Source organism: Chelonia mydas, chromosome 1, assembly GCF_015237465.2.
Source record: "Chelonia mydas isolate rCheMyd1 chromosome 1, rCheMyd1.pri.v2, whole genome shotgun sequence".
NCBI classification, from domain to species: domain Eukaryota; kingdom Metazoa; phylum Chordata; order Testudines; family Cheloniidae; genus Chelonia; species Chelonia mydas.
In genome coordinates, this window is record NC_057849.1 from 36,957,187 (window position 1) to 36,965,656 (window position 8,470).

Sequence of the window (8,470 nt, forward strand, 5' to 3'; positions counted from 1 at the left end):
CTGGGCAGGAGGGTCTCATGGGCCACCATAGTGGGTGCCCACCCCACCCCTAAGAGCCAGAGAGACCTGCCGGGGGGCGAGGTGGGGAGTCCCGGCAGTGCTTACCTGGGGCAGCTCCCAGGAAGCATCCGGCAGGTCCCTCTGGCTCCTAGGGGCGGGGGAGCATAGCTAGGGGGGGAGCAGGGGGAGCAGCTGCTCCCCCCAACTGATCACATCAAAAGTGGCGCTTTAGGCGCCGACTCCGTGGGTGCTCCGGGGCTGGAGCACCCACAGGGAAAATTTGGTGGGTGCAGAGCACCCACCGACAGCTCCCCACCCCGTGCCCGGCCCCAGCTCATCTCCGCTCTGCCTCCTCCCCTGAACACGCCGCCCCGCTCTGCTTCTCCGCCCCCTCCCCCGGCTTCCCGTGAATCAGCTGTTCGCGTGGGGGGGCTGAGAAGCAAGTGGCGGCTTCACGCTCAGGCCCAGGGAGGCGGAGGTGAGCTGGGGCGGGGAGCGGTTCCCCTGCGTGCCCCTGGGTTACCTGCTGCAGCACCGGTGGCCCTCCTCGCGCTCCCCCCCCCCCGCCCCAGCTCACCTCCACTCCGCCTCCGCCTCCGCCTCCCTAGGCCTGAGCGCGAAGCCGCCGCTTGCTTCTCAGCCCCACCCCCACCCCCACCCCCCGGCTTCCCGCGCGAACAGCTGATTCGCGGGAAGCCAGGGGGAGGGGGCAGAGAAGCAGAGCAGGGTGGCACGTTCAGGGGAGGAGACGGAGTGGAGGTGAGCTGGGGCCAGGGGTGGGGTGGGGAGCTGCCGGTGGGTGCTCTGCACCATTCAAATTTTCCCCGTGGGTGCTCCAGCCCCGGAGCACCCATGGAGTCGGCGCCTAAGGCGCCACTTTTGGCCGGTTGTTAAATTTAGAAGCCCTTTTAGAACCGGTTGTCCCTCGTGGGACAACCAGTTCTGGACAACCGGTTCTGAAAGGGCTTCTATATTTAACAACCAGTTCTAGCAAACCGGCTCCAGCTCACCACTGTGTGGACCCATTTAGTGGGCTCGTCGCCCATGAGGCGAAGATGAGGATCAGGTGCGATGCCAGAATGGTAGCAGGAGAGACGGACCATGCAATGGAACTGGCCCTCAGCAATGGAAAAAAATAAAACTGAAACTTTTTGTTGGCAAATTTTAGACTGATTCTATTAGAAAGCCAGGTGTTAAAATAGGGGATGAAGGATAATGGTATGTATTTTAAGTGTGTATGTATAATGATATGTATTTTATATAATCTATTTTTATAGTGTGTCCATCACTGTAGCAGCTGAATAAATACTTCTGAATTTACCAAGGTGCAAATGTAAACACAATGTGTGACAAAGACCCAAGATAAGACACAAAAATATTATTCCTGGTGGAAACTTAATATGCTATGGGTTTAATTCTATTAGCGTAAATGGCCGCAGTGCACTAATTCATTGTTTCTGATGTAAATAATATTTCAACAATAAAACTGAGGGAACGCCAAATTTGTGTGAATGTGGTTTTGGGAATAAAATTAGGTACACTTGACAGTTATGGCTAGGTACCAAATACAGATCTGTCTCTGGACTGTGAAAAGGATGTCTTTTATATCTCCCACCCTTGTTTCCCCTCAGGCCTTGCCAAGGCCCTAAACTACAATCATGTTTGCCTTTAGGACTACATTTCCCAGCAATCCCTAAGAAGAGTTCCATTCCACCCTGTTTATGGAGTGTTAGTCTTGGGCCTTAAAAGCAGTAGCAGTATGAGATTTTCCCCCAGGCTGCCGCTGCCTCACTTACTACGCCCTTGGTCCACCAGGTTTTGTTCCTGGAATGGAGACATTCTATAGATAGAGCTAAATCTGAGTTGCAGGTGCGGCGTCACATATACCAAAACTCTTGAGAAATGTTAAAAGGAAGTATGGGAAAGAGAGTTCTTTGGTTGCTGGATCAAAATTGCTTTGTTAATAAATTCCTCAGCTGTATGTGTTTTAGGAGTGTGGTGAAGGTCTTTGGACAATTTAAGTATGTCATCTTTTATCAGAAAAGTTTTTCAAAATCACGTCATTAGGTTTTAACGCTAGTTGCTCTGCGAGATTTTCTCCAATGTTATTTACGTGGCACTATTCACAGGGGAGGTCAACTGAAAAAAGCCCCCAAAACAATACTATTTTGAGCCCGAACAGCGAAAATTGCATATTTGTACAGGAGATCTTGTTGTAAGTTATATGTTCCCAAGCCAGAGTGTTACATGTGATTCCCTGAAACCACAGTAGAGTATGACTCAGAAGGAAGGAGCCAAAATATTTTTTAGGGTTAAGAAAGCAGCCTCCTCATTTGGATGTTGGAAGATAACTGCAGGAAGATCATATTTTTTTCTTATTAATCAAAGTGTGTTAAGTAGCTCCAAGCTTTCTGTGCTTCCTGCCTTTGTTATGTCTGTCTCTAGAAGACACAGCATAGGATTTTTTCTCACTGTAATCTCTGCCAGACTGGTTCAGAAATGCAAGATTTTCCCATCAGCCCTTTGGATTATCATTTGTCAGGCCATGTCAAATACCACTAGCAGGACAAGATGGATTGGAGGGAGCTATGTTTAGGCTGGCCATAAAGGCAGACTGTCCTTCCAGATTTTGTTAGCTATTACTGGAATTAGCAATAGGGTCAGTGAACTCAAAAACGCAAGTGCTTCATGTGTACAAAATCTGCTATAATATCACACTTTGTCTGGGCATAGTGTAATGCATTATTTCAACCTTTTCCCCCCTTGTGCCTCCCTGTCAGATAGGAACCCACTACTCACTTCTGTTGATATCTAGCTTTTGTAAAACAGTAAAGATGCATAGTGTGTGGGGCCAGAGCTAGCTGTAGCCAGAATCCTATATGTTCCCTAAATTATTTAGCCCCCATGTAACACCCTAATGGTAAATAATTCATCTGCCTCCTAGGTGTGTGCACCCTTTAAGTATTTATACTCTGTTACGGTGATTTTCAGTGGTCACCCACCTCCCTTAGGCACCTTTAAGGCTGACATTTTCAATCTTTACTCATAAGAAAATCCCTCCAGCCCCTGATTGATTGAACTCCTTCCAATTAGTCAACATCTTTCTGGCAATGAGATACCAAAGACAGAACGTATATTTTTCCAGATATCATCTCATTCAGGCTCTTGAGAGAGGATCCTATCACCACCGTGCTCTGTGACATGGTATCTCTCAGGCAGTGTCTTAACTGCAACAGAGGTGTGGTTTTATGTCAAGCTAACTCTTGCCTAGAAGATGAACCCTGGGTAAGCAGCCCAGAATGACACTGACCCTTTCTGCAGATCTAAAAGTTATGGAGGTTTCTTGCTGGATCATTCACAGAATAGTTGGATAATGTTCTTTCCAGACAGGATGCTTAGATACCAAAGGTGACAGATGCTTTGGAATGTATGATTAATGAGCCCGATTTTTCAGAGGTGCTAAGCACCTGCAGGTTCCATCAGCTGCAGTTATGAGTGCACAGTGCCTCTAAAAGAATCAAGCACGATCCCCTTGGATTACAGTGGCACCGAGAGGTTCCAGTTAGCATTGGGGACTCACTCTGCTAGACAGTGTACATTCTTACAGAAAGACACAGTCCCTGCCCTGAAGAATTTACTGGCTAAGAGCATGATTCATCTTCCATTAAAGTTAACCAGAGTCTTTCCATTGATCTTAACTGGCTTGTTGGTCTAGGAGTATGATTCTCGCTTAGGGTGCGAGGGGTTCAAATCCTGGATGAGCCCATTTTTAGGCGACCATATGGCCTAGTGGAAAGAGCACTGAGCCAGGATTCAGGAGAGCTGGATTCTATTCCTGTGACTGGCCTTCTGGGCACTTCTCTCTTGGGTGAGGGATAGCTCAGTGGTTTGAGCATTAGCCTATTAAACCCAGGGTTGTGAGTTCAATCCTTGAGGGAGCCATTTAGAGATCTGGGGCAAAAAGAAAAAAAAATTGGATGATTTAGTTGGGGATTGGTCTTGCTTTGATCAGAAGATTGCACTAGATGACCTCCTGAGGTCCCTTCCAACCCTGATCATTTATGATCTTAAGGGTATGGGATCAAGCCCTAAATATTTAGTATTTGTTCCCAGTCCCATTTCCATATCTTTTTCTATGCTGCCAGCTGCTTCCCCATCCCAGTTCAGCAAGCCACCAGCCTCTCTGCATTCAAATCCCTCCCTAAAGTCTCACTTGTTCCAGAATGCCTACAACCAGTAAGGTTAAAGATGGAAAATAATCCAGTTATTACCTCTTCTGAGCTTCCCAGTGAGTCCTCTTGTTTCTGTGTGTGTCTTTTAGACTATAAACTGTGAGCTAGGAATATCTTCATTTTGTGTCTTGTACAACCATTAAATGATAGTAGCCGTAGTAATAATAATCAATAATTAATAAATAGGTAACTACAGTTCCTGAATAAAGGGAATAACAAGCAGAGGAAGTAGGTTCTGATCACTGTGTCCTTAGCAGGAAGGACATAAGCAAAGAGACCAATAACAACCTCACAACATGCATTGCAGTCATAAGATTCAGCCACTAGAGATCAGGCATTTATATTGGTTAATTATCTCCCAACTGCACACTACTAATTTATTTTCTCTTTTTTGTGATTGTCTCTGGCTGGACAGCCATGTCTGAGTTGAACTTTTATTTTTGCAATTACAATAAGCAGTTACTAAATCCAATACAGTAAAAATATTTATAAGCATATGATCAGTATACTTACAAATAGGCTAAACCAGGGGTGTTTAGACCAATATTGGTTGGCTCCAGCGTAGTCAGGCAGGTATTAGTAATGAACCCTTTAAGAGTTTACCTTTAGCAAAAGCTAGTTTGAAGCAGTTTCTCCCTGCTACTTTCCTTCCTTCAAGACCTTCTCTTATTTTCTCCCCCACCTGCTCCCCACTCCCTGCCATCCTTGCTTGCACAGCAGTACAGTGGGAAACTCTGGGTTTTTTTTCTTTTGAGACAATTTCCCTTTGTCTTGTTACTGCAGCTGTTTTTACTTTATTAGTTACTTTTAAAACCATACATCCTTCTCACACTACAGGTAACACTACTTACTATTCTCATGGCCTTCATTTACTTGCTAATTAGGGCCTTTTCCATACTGGTCACAAACTGTAAGAGAAAATGTTACTTTCTTAACCAAACTTAAGCTAACTTTTATTATTGTTAATTATTATTATTTTATTTATGTATTTATTTATGCATTTATTTATTAATTATCCTACAAACACCATTTAGGCAGGGCAGATGCCTTTATACATTTTTCCCTCATGCTCCATTTCTATGGGGACCAGGCTGTGGTCTCCAAAAAGCTTGAGGTTATGTCAGAGTCCAGCATTCTACTCAAAATGTAGATAAAATGTACAGAAGGTGTGCCAATATACTCATAATATGGAAAAGAAACCAAAATGCTTTCCATTCATACTATTTTTCATAAATAATTGTTATGAATGTAGCATATGTAAAACAGGAAACTTCAAATAAAATAAAATAAAATAAGTACCGTGTCTCCTACCTTTTGTTAGTTCTTTGCTTTTCTTGTTTATAAGGTTGAGGAACTGTCCCTTAGAATGGACATTTTCCTTCCTTCTGTATATTTTTATTTCTATTATATCTATTTCTATCTCTATTCTATCTGTATATATATTTCAGTTATATATTCCTCACAAGATTCTTTTTTCCCTTTATATTTTTCTCTGTGTTTTCTTCATTTTTGTCTCCTCTATGCTCTTTTCTTCTGGAAAATCTCTCTTCCTCTCTTCCATGAATACCCAATTTTTTTATTATTATCAAACCTAATGCCCCTCCACACTCTGAAATGACTCATCACTCCTGTCCTTTCTCCAGTTTCTGCCTCCCCTGCTATCCTCCACTTCCAGTTTACCCTATGTCATATGACAAGGGTAAAAAAAAATCAATTTTCTTTTAATACTGAACAAAGAACTTTATTAGAATAAGAGAAACAATAATAAAGTAGCAACTGGCTACTTCCAAACTCAGCTTTCTGGTTCTCATCCAGCCTATTCATTCCAGCGGTCACACTGCCTGCTCCTCACCTCCCTGTCCCAGCTTTGAGGTGGCAGTAGCTGCTGCAAGATCCATCTAAACAAGTTCCCTTTCTGCAACAAACCCGTTTTTAAGGATTTCCATCCATTTTGACCTTTTGGACAGGACACTGATCTGAGGCGTGCCTTCTCTCCTGTTGACCAATTATGTACAACTGAGGTATTCCTGGGGCTTGAAAAATGAAGAATCTATAGTGCAGCAGGTTGATCACAACATAATATTTTATTGAAGCTCGTAGGCAGAGAAAAACTATCCAGGTTGTCTTGAGAAGATAACATCCATGTTGATAGAAGGCGCTCCCTTCAACACTTATGTGCTTAAAGAAATGGGGCTCGATCATCTTTCCATTGTTATTAAGGAATTATTTTAAAGAGGGTCATCACTGGTGAAGATTTTTTTAAGACACCCTGAAATAGGGGTATTTTCACCTATGTCTAATATACACAGTTTATTCCATGGTGTGATGAGGATGTTAAAAGCCTGAGAAGTAAGACTGTAGAGGCTGTGTCATAGAGTAATTTAGGATAATTTTGTCATAGGACCAGAGTATATGTGATAGAGAAGCTGGGGAGTGTTGACACCTCCAACATTTTGCACTCTGTTACTTTAGTTGAGTAGAATTTTGCTGGAATCCAACAGTATAATATATTTAAGATTTTTATTTAGAGTTAGCAGGGAACGGATGAAAACATTAGTGTGACATTGTTGACATATCATAGCCCAGTTTTCTTCCCATAGGGACTAAGCTCTTCGTCCTAACCTTCTGGAAAGGGGCAGATTATATACAGATATTTATTGAGCTAATAGCAGCAATTGCACGCAAAATGAGCTTTGGCCCCAAAGTTGACAATCATGTCTTCTAAAAGTGACGAGTTGTTTCTGCAGCATAGGGTTAATTCCATGGAAAATGCCATGGACAAAGGAACTGATGGGAGTCTAACTGTAAGGTGAAAGGAGAAGAAACTTCGGATAGAACATCAACTTTTTCTTAACCACCATGTGACGTTGCACCCCATAATTCTTTATAGAAATATGCTTATGAGTGTAAATGTGACATAACTGGAATATGTTTTATGCTAGATATGCCATGTAACATACCTTTGCAAAGGTTATGTTCTACTGAATATATTCATCCTATTTGTATGCATGTATCATTTTTATATCTGAAGTTATGAGAGTTAGGCTTGTGTTTAAAGTGTTTGCTGTAGGAAGCACAAAAGGCAGATTTGGTCAACATAGTGTGAAGGGGTTATTCAAGTAATTGGGAGTACTTATCTAACAATGGACTTTGGGGAGACGTCAATCCACATCTGAGCTTTCCTGGGAACATTCAAAGTAACATGTAAACAATGATGTTGGCCTGCAAAAAGCTGAATCATTCATAGACATGTGACTTGCCTAGGTGGCTAGAGAGGTGGGACAAGAGAAAGACTATATAAACCCCTGGAAACTCCTCCATTTTGTCTTCAGCTGGCTCAAGAGATAGCCTCTCCACCCCAAAGAGATGCCTGAAAGAAACTGGAACAAAGGACAGTAACTACCTGGGTGTGAGTGATTGCTGGACCCAGACTAGGAAGGAGTCTAGTCTGTGAAAGAAGCTTATTGGAACATCTCTGAGGGTGAGATTTACCTGCATTTAGTTTCCTACTGTATTAGGCTTAGACTTGCTTGTTTTATTTTATTTTGTTTGGGAATTTACTTTGTTCAGTCTGTTAGTACTTGGAACCACTTAAATCCTACTTTTTATATTTAATAAAATCACTTTTTACTTATTAATTAACCCAGAGCAAGTATTAATACATGGGGGAGCAAACAGCTGTGCATATCTCTCTATCAGTGTTATAGAGGGTGAACAATTTATGAGTTTACCCTCTATAAGCTTTATACAGAGTAAAATGGGGTTTGGATCCCATTGGGAACTGGGTATCTGGGTGTTGGAGACAGGAGCACTTCTTAAGCTGTTTTCAGTTAAGCCTGCAGCTTTTGGGGGATATGGTTCAGACCTGGGACTGTGTTTGTAGCAGGCTAGCATTTCTGGCACAGCCAGGCAAGGTATTGAGTCCCAAGCTTCCAGGGAAAATGGGCTTAGAGGTAGTCTCAGCACATCAGGTGGCAGTCCCAAGGGGGTTTCTGTGACCCAACCCATCACACACCACTGGATGGAACATGACATAGGGCCACCTAGGAGCCACTGAAGTCTCACTCAGTTGCAAAAGCCAAATCCTCCAGCTGCTGCTTCTCAAGTAACCATTTTATTTTAAGCTGCCACCCAAGTTCCACATTTTCCTTATTTGGCTCTCTCAACACCCATTTCATGCTCTTTTTCAACTTGTCTTACATGACTCTCTCTTAAGTCCCTCTTTATATGACTCATCC